Source organism: Hylobates moloch, unplaced genomic scaffold (genome assembly GCF_009828535.3).
Source record: "Hylobates moloch isolate HMO894 unplaced genomic scaffold, HMol_V3 SCAFFOLD_23, whole genome shotgun sequence".
NCBI classification, from domain to species: Eukaryota; Metazoa; Chordata; class Mammalia; order Primates; family Hylobatidae; genus Hylobates; species Hylobates moloch.
In genome coordinates this window covers 12,398,082-12,416,538 of record NW_026652298.1, presented here as the reverse complement: position 1 = coordinate 12,416,538, position 18,457 = coordinate 12,398,082, and positions in this window count along the sequence as shown.

Genomic DNA, 18,457 nt, shown 5'->3' with positions numbered 1-18,457 from the left:
ATACGCCAGCCCTCTGCCACCTCAGCCCCCTTTGGACTTTGGATGCCGAGGGGCACGGGAGGGAAGCTGAGGTCAGTTCATTGCTAGCCTGCAGGCTCCCCTTGGCACAAACAGCCTGGGCAGCCATGAACAGTGGGAGGAGATAGATAGGCTCCTGGGTGGAAGGGGACAGGTCCCAGGTGAAGCACCGCCTTCAGACAGAGGAAGGCCTGAAGCCTGGGGCCAGGGAACTCATGGTACTTTTTCCTGGGCCCACCATGGCAGCCCATAGACCAATCACCACACACTTTCCCCCTCTGAAGACCATAAAAATCCCAGACTCAGCCAGAGCAGAGCAGATATAGGGATGAACAGCTGCAGAGAGGAGCTACCATCTTCAGGGCCTCCTCTCTGCTGAGAGCTGCAGACAACAGGATGACCAGCTGCAGAGAGGAACTACCCTCTGCTGAAAGCTGAACAGTTGTCAAGATGACCTGCCTGCAGAGAGGTGCCACCCACTCCAGGGCCTCCTTTCTGCTGAGAGCTGAACACTCAAACAGAATGACCTCTCTTAGGAGAGGAGTTTTGACATTGAACTCAGTGCCATCCTGTCATAGCAGACAGCAAACACATACTGGTCTCAGCCAGCACCCATTCATGGAGGGACATTTCGACCAGACATAGCCAGAGGAGAATCACCCATCCCAGTGGTCAGAACTTGAGCTTCTCAGCAAGGCTCTCCACTGCAGGCCAAAGTACATTGGGGTCCTAGATAAACTTGAAAGACAGTCTAGGGCACAAGGGCTACAATTTCTAGGCAACTCCTAGTGCTGAGCTGGGCTCAGTGCCAGAGAACTAGGATGGCACGAGACATAGGGACACATCAGCTGGAATGGCTAAGGGACTGCTTGCACCATCTCTCCCTCAAACCCAGGCAGCTCAGCTTGCAGCAACAAAAGTGACTCCTTCTGTCCACTTAAGGAGAGAAACATGAAGAGTAAAGAGGACTTTGTCTTGCATCTTCAATACCAGTTCAGCCACAGCAGGATAAGTCACCAGGCAGAGTTGTGAGGCCCCCACTCCAGGCCTTAGCTAATGGACATTTTTACACACACCCAGGACCAAAAGGGAACCTGCTACCTTGAAAGGAAGGACCCAATCCTGGCAGAATTCATCACCTGTTAACTAAAGACCCCTTGATCCTTGAATAATAAGCATTAATACCCAGGTAAAATGCCACTGGTCTTGGACTCTGACACATACTGACTATAGGTGTGATCCAGCACGTTTCCAGCTGCGGTGACTACAGTAAAAGACTTCTTGTTTGAGAAAAGCAGAGGGAAAAGTGAAGGGGACTTTGTCTTGCATCTTAGGTACCAGCTCAGCCACAAGGGGGTAGAGTAACAAGCAGCATCTTGGGGTCCCCAAGTCCAGGTCTAGGCTCTTGAACAGTATTTATGGACCTGCCCTAGGCCACAGGACATCCCGCTGCCTTGAAGTTTGAGTCCCAGGCCTGGCAACATTCACCACCAGATGACTGAAGAGCCCTTGGGATTTAAGTGAACAACAGCAGTAGCCTAGCAGAACCTCTCCAACCATGGGTCAATAGTGGTGGTGGCCACAGGGAGAGGCTACTCTGACAGCAGAAAAGGGAGGAAGGAGTGGGAAGGACTTTGTATTGTAGTTTGAGGGCCAGCTTAGCCACAGTAGAATAGAACATCAGACAAGTTTCTAAGGTATTTGATTCCAATGTCAGCCTCCCAGACAACATCTCTTGATGTGCCCAGGGCCTGGGGAAACTCACTGCCCTGAAGGGAGCAACATAAACCTAGGGACTTGAGTGAACATAGGAGATAGGCAGGTAGTGGTTACAGCAGGCTTTGGGTGAGACCCAGTGCTGTGCTGGCTTCAGGTCTGACCTAGGGCAATCCCAGTGGTGGTGGCCACAAAGGTGCTTGCATCACCTTACCTCAGTTCCATGCAGCTCAGTAAAAACAGAGAGACTCCATTTGTTTGGGAGAAAGTAAGGGAAAAAAACAAGAATCCCTGCCTGGTAATAGAGAATTCTTCTGGATCTTATCCAAGACCATCAAGGTGGTACCTCTACAAGTCTGCAAAACACACAGGGATGTTGGGCTTGGTGCCCAAATCCTTTTTAATACCTGGAAAGCTTTCTCAAGAAGGTTGGGCACAAACAAGCCCAGACTGTGAAGACTAAAATAAATATCCAACTCTTCAATGCCCAGACACTGAAGAACATCTACAAGCATAAGATCATCCAGGAAAATATAACCTCACTGAATGAACTAAATAAGCCACAAGGGACCAATCCTGGAGAAACAGAGATGTGGCATTTCAAAATAGCTGTGTTGAGGAAACTCAAATAAATTGAAGATAATACAAAGAAGGAATTCAGAATTCTATCAGATAAATTTAACAAAGAGAATGAAATAATTAAAAAGAATCAAGCAGAAATTCTGAAGTTGAAAAATGCAATTGACATACTAAAGAATTCATCAAAATCTCTTAATAGCAGAATTGATCAATCAGAAGAAAGAACTAGTGAGCTTGAAAACAAACTATTTGAAAACACATAGTTAGAGGAGACAAAAGAAAAATGAATAACACACAAAAAAGCATGCCTACAAGATCTAGAAAATAGCCTTAAAAGGGCAAATCTGAGAGTTATTGATGTTAAAGAGAAGGTAGAGAAAGAGAAAGGGTAGAAGGTTTATTCAAAGGGATAATATCAGAGAATGTTCCAAACCTAGAGAAAGATATCAACATTTAATTACAAGAAGCTTATATAACACCAAGAAGATTTATCCCAAAGAAGACTACCTCAAGGCATCTAATAATCAAACTCCCAAAGGTCAAGGATAAAGAAAGCAGCCTAAAAGCAGCATTAGAAAAGAAACAAATAACATACAGTGGAGTGCCAATACACCTGGCAGCAGACTTTTCAGTGGAAACCTTATGGGTCTAGGGAGAGTAGCATGACATATTTAAAGTGCTGAAGGAAAAACCTTTTGCTCTAGGATAGTATATTTGGTGAAAATATCCTTCAAACATAAAGGAAAAATGAAGACCTTCCCAGACAAAAGTTGAGGGGTATCATCACCAAATCTGTTCCACAGGAAATGCTAAAGGGAATTCTTCAGTCTAAAAGAAAAGTATGTTAATGACCAAGTAGAAATCATCTGAAGACTCACTGGTAATAGTAAGCACACCAAAAAACACAGAATACTATTACACTGTAATTGTTGTGTGTAAACTACTCTTGTCTTAAACAGAAATGCTAAAGGATAAACCAATTAAAAATAATAATACAACAACTTTTCAAGACATAGACAGTACAATAAAACATAAAGAGAAACAACAAACAGTTAAAAAGCAGGAGGATGAAGTTAAGGTGTGTAGAGTTTTTATTAGTTTTCTTTTTATATGTTTCTTTATGCAATTGTAAACGAGGATTGTTAAGTCATTATCCATTTAAAATAATGAGCTTTATAGTATTTGAAAGCCTCATGGTAACCTCAAGCCAAATAAACATACAACAAATAGACAAAAAAATAAAAACAAAAAATTAAATCATACTACCAGAGAAAATCACCTTCACTAAAAGGAAAACAGGAAGGAAGAGAAGACCACAAAGCAACCAGAAAACAAATAGCAAAATGGGAGAAATTCCTACTTATCAATAGTAACATTGAATGTAAATGAACTAACCTCTCCAATCAAAAGACATAGGGCAGCTATATGGATTAAAAACAAGACTCAGTGATCTGTTGCTTACAAAAAACACACTTCATCTATAAAAATGCACATAGACTGAAAATAAAAAGATGCAAAAAGATATTCCATGTGAAGAGAAACCAAAAAAGATCAGGAGTAGCTATACTGAAATCAGGCAAATAGACTTCCAGACAAAAACTGTAAAAAGTGACAAAGAAGGTCATTATATAATGATAAAAAGTTCAATCCAGCAATAGAATGTAATGATCATAAATATATATGCACCCAAACTGGAGCACCCAGATATATAAAGCAGACATTAGAGCTAGAGAGATAGACCCCAATACAATTGTAGCTGGAGTCTTTGACACCCCACTTTCAGCATTAAACAGATTTCCCAGACAGAAACTGAACAAAGAAACAGTAGACTTAATCTGCACTACGGAATAAGTGGACCTAAAACATATTTACAGAACATTTCCTCCAAAGCCTGCAAAATATACATTCTTCTCTTTCACACATGGATCATTCCCAAGGATAGACCATATTCACAAAACAAGTCTTTCAACATTCAAGAAAATGGAAATAATATCAAGCATCTTCTCTGACCACAATGGAATAAAAGTAGAAATCAACAACAGAAGGATTTTGGAAAATATACAAGTTCATGGAAATTAAACAACATGCTCCTGAATGACCAGGGGGTCAATGAAGAAATGAAGAAGGAAATTGAAAAATTTCTTGAAACACATGATAATGGATACCCAATAAATGAAAACCTATAGGATACAGTAAAACAGTTCTAAAAGAGAAATTTACAGCTATAAGCACCTACTTCAAAAAAAAAGAAAAGCTTCAAATAAATAACCTAACAATGCATCTTAAAGAACAAGAAAAGCAAGAGCAAAACAAACCCAAAATTAGTAGAAGAAAAGATAAAGATCACAACAGAAATAAATAAAATTGAAATGAAGAAAACAATACAAAAGATCAACAAAACAAAAAGTTGGTTTTTTGAAAAGATAAACAAAAATGACAAACTTTTAGCCAGACCAATGGAAAAAAGGGAAAAGACCCCAAAAAATAAAATCAGAGATGGAAAAGGAGACATTCCAGCTGATACTGCAGAAATTCAAAGGATCATTAGTGGCTACTATGAGCAACTAAATGCCAATAAATTGGAAAATCTGGAGGAAATGGATAAATTCCTAGACACATAAACCTTTATCATCATATAAAAATTGAACCATGAAGAAATCCAAAACTTGAACAGATCAATAACAAGTAGCAATATCGAAGCCACGCTAAAAAGTCTCCCAGTAAAGAAAAGCCTGGTAGCTTAACTGCCAAATTCTACCAAACATTTAAAGAATAACTAATGCCAATTCTATTCAAATTGCTCTGAAAAATAGAGGGAGGGAATACTTCCAAACTCATTCTACGAGGTCAGTATTAACCTGATACCAAAACCAGACAAAGACACATCTAAAAAAGAGAACTACAGGCCAATATACCTGATGAAAATTGATGCAAAAATACTCAATAAAATATTAGCAAACTGAATTCAACAATACCTTTAAAAGGTCATAAAAATATCATTCATCATGACAAGTGAGATTTATTCCAGGGATGTAAAAGGATGATTTAACATACCCAAATCAATCAATGTGATACATCATATCAACACAATGAAGGACAAAAACCATGTGATTATTTCAATTAATGCTGAAAATAATATTTGATAAAATTCAATATCCCCTCATAATAAAAACCCTCAAAAAACTGGGTATAGAAGGAATATACCTCAACCTAATAAAAGCCATATAAGACAGAAACATAGCTAGTATCATGCTGAATGGGGAAAAACTGAAAGTCTTTCCTCTAAGATCTGGAACACAACAAAGATGCCCTCTTTCACCTTGGTTATTCAACATAGTACTGGTAGTCCTAGCTGGAGCAATTAGACGAAAGAAAGAAATAAATGGCATCTAAATTGGAAAGGAAGAAGTCAAATTATCCTTGTTTGCAGATGATATTGTCTTATATTTGGAAAAAGCTAAATTCTCCATAAGAAAACTATTAGAACTGATAAACTTAGTAAGGATACAGGATACAAAATCAACATACAAAAATCAGTAGCATTTCTATATGCCAACAGTGAACAATCTGAAAAAGAAATCAAAAACTTAATTCCAGTCACAGTAGCCACAAATAAAATTAAATACATAGGAATTAACCAAAGAGGTAAAATATCTCTACAATTAAAACTGTAAAACACTGATGAAATAAGTTGAAGAAGACACCAAAAATGGAAAGATAGTCCATGTTCATGGATTGGGAGAATCAATATTGTTAAAATGTCCAAACTGCCCAAAGCAATCTACAGATGTAATTCAATCCCTATCAAAATACCAATGACATTCTTCATGGAAATAGAAAAAACAATCCAAAAACTTATATGGAACCACAAAAGACCCAGAATAGCCAAAGATATCATGAGCAGAAAGAACAAAACTGGAGGAATCACATTACTTGACTTCAAATTATACAACATAGCTATAGTAACCAAAGCAGCATGGTCCTGGCATAGAAACAGATACATAGACCAATTGAACAAAATAGAGTATCCAGAAACAAATTCACACAACTACATTGAACCTATTTTTGACAAAGGTACCAAGAACTTACACTGGGGAAACGATGGTCTCTTCAATAAACGGTGCTGAGAAAACTGGATATCCATATGCAGAACAATGAAACTAGACCCCGTCATTCACCATATACAAAAATTTGGATCAAAATAGATTAAGGACTTAAATCTAACACCTCAAACTATGAAACTACTAAAAGAAAACATTGGGAAAATTCTCTAGGACACTGATCTGGACAAAAATTTATTGAATAATACCCACAAGCATAGACAAACAAAGAAAGGTAGACAAATGGGATCACATCAAGTAAAAAGATTCTGCAGAGCAAAGGAAACAATCGACAAAGTGAAGAGACATCCAACAAAATGGGAGAGAATATTTGAAAACTACCCCTCTAACAAGGGATTAATAACTGCAATATATAAGGAGTACAAAAAACTCTATAGGAAAAAATGTAATAACCCAAATAAAATATTGGCAAAAGATCTGAAAAGACGTTTCTCAAAAGAAGATATGCAAATGGCAAACAAGTTTATGAAAAGGTTCTCAACATCATTGATCATCAGACAAATGCAAATCAAAACTATAATGAGACATCATCTCACCCCAGTTAGAATGACTTTTATCCAAAAATCAGGCAATAACAAATACTGCTGAGGATATGGAGAAAAAATACTGATACTTCCTAGATGCTGCAAAAGATACACATCAAATGAAAAATACATTCAGCAACCTAAGAAGACATAGATTCTATAGAAGAAAAGAAAAACATGAAATACAAGCAAAAGGTAGTTGAAAGAGATGCCAAACTTGGTACTTTCAATGCAACAGAACTTCAGAGGAGAGTGAAATTGTCCTCAGCCAGATCAGCCATAAAAATCTTGTTGAAACAAGTGAAGCTCAGACCAGAAAAGAGTAAGCAACATTTATTTAGCCAAAGAAAATTGGAGTGAGCTATGCAAAATTAGTAAGGAAAGGAAGGAAGAAATATAAAGCAGAAGATTGGTGTTAGAAATAAACATAGTAGGGAAAAATCACTTTCCTGGGGCAAAGGTTTCTGTGGGAAATCATTTACCTAGAATAAAAGACTAAATTGAGCTAAGAAATAAAGTCATTGTTATATTCAGAAGGACATAATTGGACTCATCAAATGTAAAATCTATGTGGTAATAATCAATATTATAACTCTTACACAATATTAAATTTTTCTATAATGAAGACAGAGACAAAAGAGAATCAACTGAAAAGTAACATGGTGATTCTCATTCCAAGATTCTCTGAAGGTCATCATGCTGTGACGCCCTTCAAACATCCTCTATATTAGTTTTTCATCACTAATATGTCATTATTTTTCCTCCTCATAAGAAACAGACTGTGATTGTGGAACCCATTGTTTTCTGAATGGGTAACTCCCAGGTCTGTGTGCCCTTACCAAAGATGGTAGTATCTGCAAATCCCCTGCTAAAAAGGTTAGTCTTTATCTGAAAATCTGCTTGCTTGTCTTTTATATTTTTATAAACCTGTCCTTCAGTGATACTGGATGGCACCTAGAGTCCACAATTTCTACTATAAGGGAAGTAATAAAAGAAATCTGAGCAATCCTCCACTCCCTGATTGACTCACCCTATCATCTTCCCTAATCAATGAAAGATTCAATGCAGGTAACAACTGGACTTCTAGGCACATATCAGGGTATAAAGAGAAAGAAATTCTGGGAGTGCTGAAATCTCTATCTCACTGAAGAGCAGAAGTGGGCCTTTGGTGAAAAAGAGAAAAAGTGATCCTAGGTTTTATCCCAACCAAGAAGAGTCATTTCTTAGGCATAGTTAATTAATCAGCACTTCCCATCCTTTGCTTTGAAGAATGTTTCAGAAGAAGTGGATAAGGGCTCTAAGATAAAAGTGGTTTTGGAATATCAAGTCTTGGAAATGTCAGGTTATGTTGGTTTCCTCGTGGAAGAACACTCCAGAGCCTGTACTATTCCAAGGAGCATAGAGTATGCAGCAACCGCCAAGCATTTAACCATGGAACATTTTTTCCCTCACAATGCAAATGTTTCTCCAGCAGCAAAAGTTGCCCAGATGATTTCAAATACAATACAGTCAATTAACTTGCATTTTACAAATCACTATTGCTTATAGTTAAAACTTATCATGGAGAATAGAAGGAAAAACTACAGTGCTTGCAACTCATCTTGCAATTCATCTTATATTTACTTTCCTTAAATAATAGATGAGAAAAGTGATTGTTAAAAGAATGTACAATAGTAGTGTGCCATTTGGGGTAGAGAAACAATGGTCAGTACTATTGGACAAAAGCTAGAGATAAGCTCTAAATATGCTCAGTGATGCTCAGGTTTTATAGCTATACATTCATTTTCTTAAATTCCAAAAGAACATAACTTTGTTACTAACAATCTAAAATTCTCAAGCCTCTGACCTATGTTTTCCCGCTTAAACTATCATTTATATCAAATATATCAAATACCAGTTTTCTTACATATAAAGGTCAACTGCTTCATGGCTCATTCTTGCATCTTTTTTCACTCAAGGTAAAAATAGTCTTGATGTACACAAATGAACAAAAACTATTTACAGCTTTATTGAAATCACCTAAGGTGTATTCCCTTTATTACATACAACACTTCTTTTTTTTTTTTTTTTTATACTTTAGGGTTTTAGGGTACATGTGCACAATGTGCAGGTTTGTTACATATGTATCCATGTGCCATGTTGATTTCCTGCACCCATTAACTCGTCATTTAGCATTAGGTGTATCTCCTAATGCTGTCCCTCCCCCCTCCCCCCACCCCACAACAGTCCCCGGAGTGTGATGTTCCCCTTCCTGTGTCCATAAGTTCTCATTGTTCAATTCCCACCTATGAGTGAGAACATGCGGTGTTTGGTTTTTTGTCCTTGCGATAGTTTACTGAGAATGATGTTTTCCAGTTTCATCCATGTCCCTACAAAGGACACGAACTCATCATTTTTTATGGCTGCATAGTATTCCATGGTGTATATGTGCCACATTTTCTTAATCCAGTCTATCGTTGTTGGACATTTGGGTTGGTTCCAACTCTTTGCTATTGTGAATAGTGCTGCCATAAACATACGTGTGCATGTGTCTTTATAGCAGCATGATTTATAGTCCTTTGGGTATATACCCAGTAATGGGATGGCTGGGTCAAATGGTATTTCTAGTTCTAGATCCCTGAGGAATCGCCACACTGACTTCCACAATGGTTGAACTAGTTTACAGTCCCACCAACAGTGTAAAAGTGTTCCTATTTCTCCACATCCTCTCCAGCACCTATTGTTTCCTGATTTTTTAATGATGGCCATTCTAAATGGTGTGAGATGATATCTCACTGTGGTTTTGATATGCATTTCTCTGATGGCCAGTGATGATGAGCATTTCTTCATGTGTTTTTTGGCTGCATAAATGTCTTCTTTTGAGAAGTGTCTGTTCATGTCCTCTGCCCACTTTTTGATGGGGTTGTTTGTTTTTTTCTTGTAAATTTGTTTGAGTTCATTGTAGATTCTGGATATTAGCCCTTTGTCAGATGAGTAGGTTGCAAAAATTTTCTCCCATTCTGTAGGTTGCCTGTTCACTCTGATGGTAGTTTCTTTTGCTGTGCAGAAGCTCTTTAGTTTAATGAGATCCCATTTTTCAATTTTGGCTTTTGTTGCCATTGCTTTTGGTGTTTTAGACATGAAGTCCTTGCCCACGCCTATGTCCTGAATGGTATTGCCTAGGTTTTCTTGTAGGATTTTAATGGTTTTAGGTCTAACATATAAGTCTTTAATCCATCTTGAATTAATTTTTGTATAAGGTGTAAGGAAGGGATCCAGTTTCAGCTTTCTACATATGGCTAGCCAGTTTTCCCAGCACCATTTATTAAATAGGGAATCCTTTCCCCATTTCTTGTTTTTGTCAGGTTTGTCAAAGATCAGATAGTTGTAGCTATGCGGCGTCATTTCTGAGGGCTCTGTTCTGTTCCATTGATCTATGTCTCTGTTGTGGTACCAGTACCATGCTGTTTTGGTTACTGTAGCCTTGTAGTATAGTTTAAAGTCAGGTAGCGTGATGCCTCCAGCTTTGTTCTTTTGGCTTAGGATTGACTTGGCGATGCGGGCTCTTTTTTGGTTCCATATGAACTTTAAAGTAGTTTTTTCCAATTCTGTGAAGAAAGTCATTGGTAGCTTGATGGGGATGGCATTGAATCTATAAATTACCTTGGGCAGTATGGCCATTTTCACGATATTGATTCTTCCAACCCATGAGCATGGAATGTTCTTCCATTTGTTTGTATCCTCTTTGATTTCATTGAGCAGTGGTTTGTAGTTCTCCTTGAAGAGGTCCTTCACATCCCTTGTAAGTTGGATTCCTAGGTATTTTATTCTCTTTGAAGCAATTGTGAATGGGAGCTCACTCATGATTTGGCTCTCTGTTTGTCTGTGATTGGTGTACAAGAATGCTTGTGATTTTTGTACATTAATTTTGTATCCTGAGACTTTGCTGAAGTTGCTAATCAGCTTAAGGAGATTTTGGGCTGAGACAATGGGGTTTTCTAGATATACAATCATTTCATCTGCAAACAGGGACAATTTGACTTCCTCTTTTCCTAATTGAATACCCTTTATTTCCTTCTCCTGCCTGATTGCTCTGGCCAGAACTTCCAGCACTATGTTGAATAGGAGTGGTGAGAGAGGGCATCCCTGTCTTGTGCCAGTTTTCAGAGGGAATGCTTCCAGTTTTTGCCCATTCAGTATGATATTGGCTGTGGGTGTGTCATAGATAGCTCTTATTATCTTGAGATACGTCCCATCAATACCTAACTTATTGAGAGTTTTTAGCATGAAGGGTTGTTGAATTTTGTCAAAGGCCTTTTCTGCATCTATTGAGATAATCATGTGGTTTTTGTCTTTGGTTCTGTTTATATGCTGGATTACATTGATTGATTTGCGTATGTTGAACCAGCCTTGCATCCCAGGGATGAAGCCCACTTGATCATGGTGGATAAGCTTTTTGATGTGCTGCTGGATTCGGTTTGCCAGTATTTTATTGAGGATTTTTGCATCAATGTTCATCAAGGATATTGGTCTGAAATTCTCTTTTTTGGTTATGTCTCTGCCAGGTTTTGGTATCAGGACGATGCTGGCTTCATAAAATGTGTTACGGAGGATTCCCTCTTTTTCTATCGATTGGAATAGTTTCAGAAGGAATGGTACCAGTTCCTCCTTGTACCTCTGGTAGAATTTAGCTGTGAATCCGTCAGGTCCTGGACTCTTTTTGGTTGGTAAGCTATTGATTATTGCCACAATTTCAGAACCTGTTATTGGTCTATTCAGAGATTCAACTTCTTCCTGGTTTAATCTTGGGAGGGTGCATTTGTCGAGGAATTTATCCATTTCTTCTAGATTTTCTAGCTTATTTGCATAGAGGTGTTTGTAGTATTCTCTGATGGTAGATTGTATTTCTGTGGGATCGGTGGTGATATCCCCTTTTTCGTTTTTTATTGCATCTATTTGATTCTTCTCTCTTTTCTTCTTTATTAGTCTTGCTAGTGGTCCATCAATTTTGTTGATCTTTTCAAAAAACCAGCTCCTGGATTCATTAATTTTTTGAAGGGTTTTTTGTGTCTCTATTTCCTTCAGTTCTGCTCTGATTTTAGTTATTTCTAGCCTTCTGCTAGCTTTTGAATGTGTTTGCTCTTGCTTTTCTAGTTCTTTTAATTGTGATGTTAGGGTGTCAATTTTGGATCTTTCCTGCTTTCTCTTGTGGGCATTTAGTGCTATAAATTTCCCTCTACACACTGCTTTGAATGTGTCCCAGAGATTCTGGTATGTTGTATCTTTGTTCTCGTTGGTTTCAAAGAACATGTTTATTTCTGCCTTCATTTCATTATGTACCCAATAGTCATTCAGGAGCAGGTTGTTCAGTTTCCATGTAGTTGAGCGGTTTTGAGTGAATTTCTTAATCCTGAGTTCTAGTTTGATTGCACTGTGGTCTGAGAGACAGTTTGCTATAATTTCTGTGCTTTTACATTTGCTGAGGAGAGCTTTACTTCCAACTATGTGGTCAATTTTGGAATAGGTGTGGTGTGGTGCTGAAAAAAATGTATATTCTGTTGATTTGGGGTGGAGAGTTCTGTAGATGTCTATTAGGTCCACTTTATGTAGAGCTGAGTTCAATTCCTGGATATCCTTGTTAACTTTCTGTCTAGATGATCTGTCTAATGTTGACAGTGGGGTGTTAAAATCTCCCATTATTATTGTGTGGGAGTTTAAGTCCCTTTGTAGGTCACTGAGGACTTGCTTTATGAATCTGGGTGCTCCTGTGTTGGGTGCATATATATTTAGGATAGTTAGCTCTTCTTGTTGAATTGATCCCTTTACCATTATGTAATGGCCTTCTTTGTCTCTTTTGATCTTTGTTGGTTTAAAGTCTATTTTATCAGGGACTAGGATTGCAACCCCTGCCTTTTTTTGTTTTCCATTTGCTTGATAGATCTTCCTCCATCCCTTTATTTTGAGTCTATGTGCGTCTCTGCACGTGAGATGGGTTTCCTGAATACAGCACACTGATGGGTCCTGAGTCCTTATCCAGTTTGCCAGTCTGTGTCTTTTGATTGGAGCATTTAGCCCATTTACATTTAACGTTAATATTGTTATGTGTGAATCTGATCCTGTCATTATGATGTTAGTTGGTTATTTTGCTCGTTAGTTGCTATTGTTTCTTCCTAGCCTCGATGGTCTTTACAATTTGGCATGTTTTTGCAGTGGCTGGTACCGGTTGTTCCTTTCCATGTTTAGTGCTTCCTTCAGGAGCTCTTTTAGGGCAGACCTGGTGGTGACAAAATCATTCAGCGTTTGCTTGTCTGTAAAGTATTTTATTTCTCCTTCACTTATGAAGCTTAGTTTGGCGGGATAGCAAATTCTGGGTTGAAAATTCTTTTCTTTAAGAATGTTCAATATCGGCCCCCACTCTCTTCTGGCTTGTAGAGTTTCTGCGGAGAGATCAGCTGTTAGTCTGATGGGCTTCCCTTTGTGGGTAACCCGACCTTTCTCTCTGGCTGCCCTTAACATTTTTTCCTTCATTTCAACTTTGGTGAATCTGACAATTATGTGTCTTGGAGTTGCCCTTCTCGAGGAGTATCTGTGGCGTTCTCTGTATTTCCTGAATCTGAATGCTGGCCTGCCTTGCTAGATTGGGGAAGTTCTCCTGGATAATATCTTGCAGAGTGTTTTCCAACTTGGTTCCATTCTCCCCATCATTTTCAGGTACACCAATCAGACTTAGGTTTGGTCTTTTCACATAGTCCCAAATTTCTCGGAGGCTTTGTTCATTTCTTTTTATTCTTTTTTCTCTAAACTTCCCTTCTCTCTTCATTTCATTCATTTCATCTTCCATCAGCGATACCCTTTCTTCCAGTTGATCGCATCTGCTACTGAGGCTTCTGCAATCTTCGCGTAGTTCTCGAAACTTGGCTTTCAGCTCCATCAGCTCCTTTAAGCCCTTCTCTCCATTGGTTATTCTAGTTATCCATTCTTCTAATATTTTTTCAAAGTTTTTAACTTCTTTGCTATTGTTTTGAATTTCCTCTCGTAGCTCAGAGTAGTTTGATCGTCTGAAGACTTCTTCTCTCAACTCATCAAAGTCATCCTCCATCCAGCTTTGTTCCGTTGCTGGTGAGGAACTGCGTTCCTTTGGAGGAGGAGAGGTGCTCTGTTTTTTAGAGTTTCCAGTTTTTTTGTTCTGTTTTTTCCCCATCTTTGTGGTTTTATCTACTTTTGGTCTTTGATGATGGAGATGTACAGATGGGTTTTTGGTTTGGATGTCCTTTCTGTTTGTTAGTTTTCCTTCTACCAGACAGGACCCTCAGCTGCAGGTCTGTTGGAGTTTACTAGAGGTCCACTTCAGACCCTTTTTGGCTGGGTGTCAGCAGCGGTGGCTGCAGAACAGCGGATTTTCGTGAGACCACAAATTCAGCTGTCTGATAGTTCGTCTGAAAGTTTTGTCTCAGAGGAGTACCCAGTTGAATGAGGTGTCAGTCTGTCCCTACTGGGGGGGTGCCTCCCAGTTAGGCTGCTCAGGGGTGAGGGACCCACTTTAGGAGGCAGTCTGTCCATTCTCAGATCTCCAGCTGCGTGCTGGGAGAACCACTACTCTCTTCAAAGCTGTCAGTCAGACAGGGACCTTTAAGTCTGTGGAGGTTCTTGCTGAGTTTTTGTTTGTCTGTGCCCTGCCCCCAGAGGTGGAGCCTACAGAGGCAGGCAGGCCTCCTTGAGCTGTGGTGGGCTCCACCCAGTTCGAGCTTCCTGGCTGCTTTGTTTCCCTAAGCAAGCCTGGGCAATGGGGGGCGCCCCTCCCCCAGCCTCGCTGCCGCCTTGCAGCTTGATCTCAGACTGCTGTGCTAGCAATCAGCGAGACTCCGTGGGCACAGGACCCTCCGAGCCAGGTGCGGGACACAACCTCCTAGTGTGCCGTTTTCCAGGCCCGTTGGAAAAGCGCAGTATTGGGGTGGGACTGACCCGATATTCCAGGTGCCGTCTGTTTCCCCTTTCTTTGACTAGGAAAGGGAACTCCCTGACCCCTTGCGCTTCCCGAGTGAGGTAATGCCTCGCCCTGCTTCGGCTCGCCGCACAGTGCGCTTCACCGACTGTCCTGCACCCACTGTTAGGCACTCCCTAGTGAGATGAAACTGGTACCTCAAGCAGAAATGCAGAAATCATCCGTCTTCTGTGTCGCTGGGGCTGGGAGCTGGAGACCGGAGCTGTTCCTATTCGGCCTTCTTGGCTCCACCCTCTACATACAACACTTCTTAAAACTCCCTTTCCTGATCTCTTCTCTCACTTTTGCTCATTCACAGCAAGTACCTTCCAGTTTCTCCCAAATGTCCCCCAAATATCTCTGCCCCAGTAGAATTGTTCCTTTTATTTAGCCTATTATCTTCTGTCAGTAACTCTATTTTTTTTTTTTTTTTTTTTTTGAGACAGAGTCTCACTGTCGCCCAGGCTGGAGTGCAGTGGCGCAATCTCAGCTCACTGCAAGCTGCGCCTCCCATGTCCACGCCATTCTCCTGCCTCAGCCTCCTGAGTAGCTGGGACTACAGGCATGCGCCACCACGCCAGGCTAATTTTTTTGCATTTTTCTTAGTAGACACGGGGTTTCACCATATTAGCCAGGATGGTCTCAATCTCCTAACCTTCATGATCCACCTGCCTCTGCCTCCCAAAGTGCTGGGATTACAGGCGTGAGTCACCGTGCCTGGCCACAGTAACTCTATACTTTATATTGTAAATCTAGCTAAACTTTCAGCCTTCTCCCGTGTTTTCCTTTTAGTCTATTACTTCCACTAAATAATTCTCAGCCCACTACTAAATGTGTCTGAGTAACAAAGGTTCTTTCCCCTTAAAAGAGTAGCAAAAGAGAGCAGAAATAAATCATTTTTCATTAGTACCATAACTAGCATGTTTCTCATGCCTGGAACAGATTGTCTCTATTATAATTCAAAGAATACAGTTTAGAAAGGAGTGATGTACAAATAACTTTGTCCAGGGAAGAATTAAAGGACTCAGGAATGCATTTAAAATTATTCTATAGAACAAAATGAAGGATGAATGGGAACAGGGAAAACAAACCCCTGACAATGGAAACTTTTTAATTTGAAGCTACCATATCTTTGCTAGACTTCCACTTCCAGAAAAATGAAATAGACATAATTTTCCCTATTTCAGCTGTTAAGTACAACTAGAAAATCTGGGCATTGCATATGAAACAAACATATGAAGATTCTGAAAGCTGGAGAAGAGAAGATCGACTGACTAGGAAACTTGAGACCCAAGGAACAACAGGGGGGTATATTTTCTGGGGTTTCTTTTTACTTCGCAGGTCCCAAACTTGGTGCTAAATAAGCCAGCAATTTGGTAATGTCAATGAGCACAAACTAAAGTATCACCATTAAAAAGCTGTCCCTCCAACCAAAATACCAGGAAATGAACAGTTTAGCAAGACAGAAAACTGTCAGATAATAACTACTCTTTTCCAGCCAAACACCACAGAGAAAATTATGTTCCCAATGCCAACTATGCCAGCAAAGATTCAATGGGCAGCCTAGATTTCCCCCTTCAAGAAGCTGTAACCAGATGCCCCAAACCCCTCACCCTCAGCAGGTGGTATCAGAGAAGGAAGCAATGATTTTCTTTTTGTTCAAGTGATAATGAGCTCTCATCCCCCATTGTGTCAGTAGAGATCACTGTGGAAGCCTGGACTTCCCACAAACACAAAATTAATGAGTCGGTTCTCCTCCTGTACAGGTGAGTGGTGTCAGAGGAGGCCTATGCAGAGTCTAAACTTCCATTACCTCCTAGTGTTAATGAGGTCATCTCCCAATCATGGTGTCAGTGGAGAAGTAATAAGACATTTCCCCCATCCCAGTCATAGAAGAATGAGTGGAGGCCTGCTGGAGAGCCAGGAATTCAACCTTAACCCAGAAGAAGAAAGGAGCCCCCTCTAACCTGGCTAACCACTGCTGAAGCTGATAAGCAAGTGCCACTGATGTTGAAGCAAGAGCAAGTCATGTGTTTCCCATTAGCCAACCTAGGCTGCTGCCATGAAAGGCGGCCCCTGGCCTCTTAAGGCAGATCCACAGCACAGTTGTTATTGCCCCCAACATGAGCATGCCACCAGGGGCCTAGGGATCATCCTTCCCTTGCCTACCAGAGCTGCTGCCTACATACACCATCAGGGAACCTGAAGACAAGCCCCTCCCTGGCCCAAATTTGTTCCCCCAATGCCAGAGTATGTAGTTTGGGGGCCTGGGGATTGCCCAGCTCAATCTACCACAGTTGGCACCTGAGCACTAATTCTGGGGGCCTGGGGTTGATCCTACCCACCCTGCCACTATCATCACAGCTGGCACCTACATGTATATGCCACCTGCAGACCTAGCAACTGGCCCACCCACCTGCTTGGCTCGCTGAACTCACTAACACTGTAGCCAACATTCATTGCTCTGGGCTCAAAGACAGGCATTCTCAGCCCACCACTGCCACCACTGCAGCCCAGAGACTGACCAATCTGGCGTTCCAGTCCCCAGAAAAACTTTACCACAGCCTCAACTAATAACCACACTCAAAGCTGCCAAGAAAATCATAGATTCCACTAATGCTGTTTATATCTGAAGAAATCATACAAAGACTACACTACTGTGTATACTCAAAATCAAGGTCAAAGTTCTCTACCCAATCAACACCATAAATAAATCTTCAGGAAAAAAATTCTCCTCTATGAAAGTAAATTCAAAAACATTGGAAGAGGTGACCATTACAGCAGATGTGTAGATAGCAATGTAAGAACACAGAAAACCTGAAAAAGCAAGGATATATGATACCATCAAAAAAACACAGTAATTCTCTAGCAACAGATCCCAATCAAAAATAATTTATGAAATCCCTGAAAAATAATTTACAATATTGATTTTAATAAAGCTTGACAAGATACAAAATAATTCTAAAAAACAATGCAAAAAAACAGAAAAGTAATTTATGATCTGAATGAGAAATTTACCAGATAGATATCATAAAAAGAATCTAACAGAAATTCGGGAACTGAAGAATTATTGAATGAAAAATAAAATACATTCAAAAGCTTCAACAACAGACCAGATGAAAGAGAATACAGAATCTCAGAACTTGAAGATAGCTCTTTCAAAATAAGCTAGTCAGACGATAATTTTAAAAAAAAAGAATTTTAAAAGAATGAACAAAGACTTCAAGACATATGGGACACCAGGGAGTGACAAAGTATTCAAATTACTGGGGTCCCAGAAGGTGAAGAAAGGATGAAAGGGTTAAAAAATCTATTTAATAATAGATTAAAATTTCCCAAGCCCAGCAAGAGATTTAGACATCCAGATACATGAGACTAAATTATCCCCGAACAGATACAATACAAAACAGTCTTCTCCAGGCCACATTACAATGAAACTCTCTGAAGTCAAAGACAAAGAGAGAATTCTAAACACAACAAGAAAAATTAGTCACCTATAAAGGAAGCCCCATCAGATGAAAGCAAACTTCTTGGCAGAA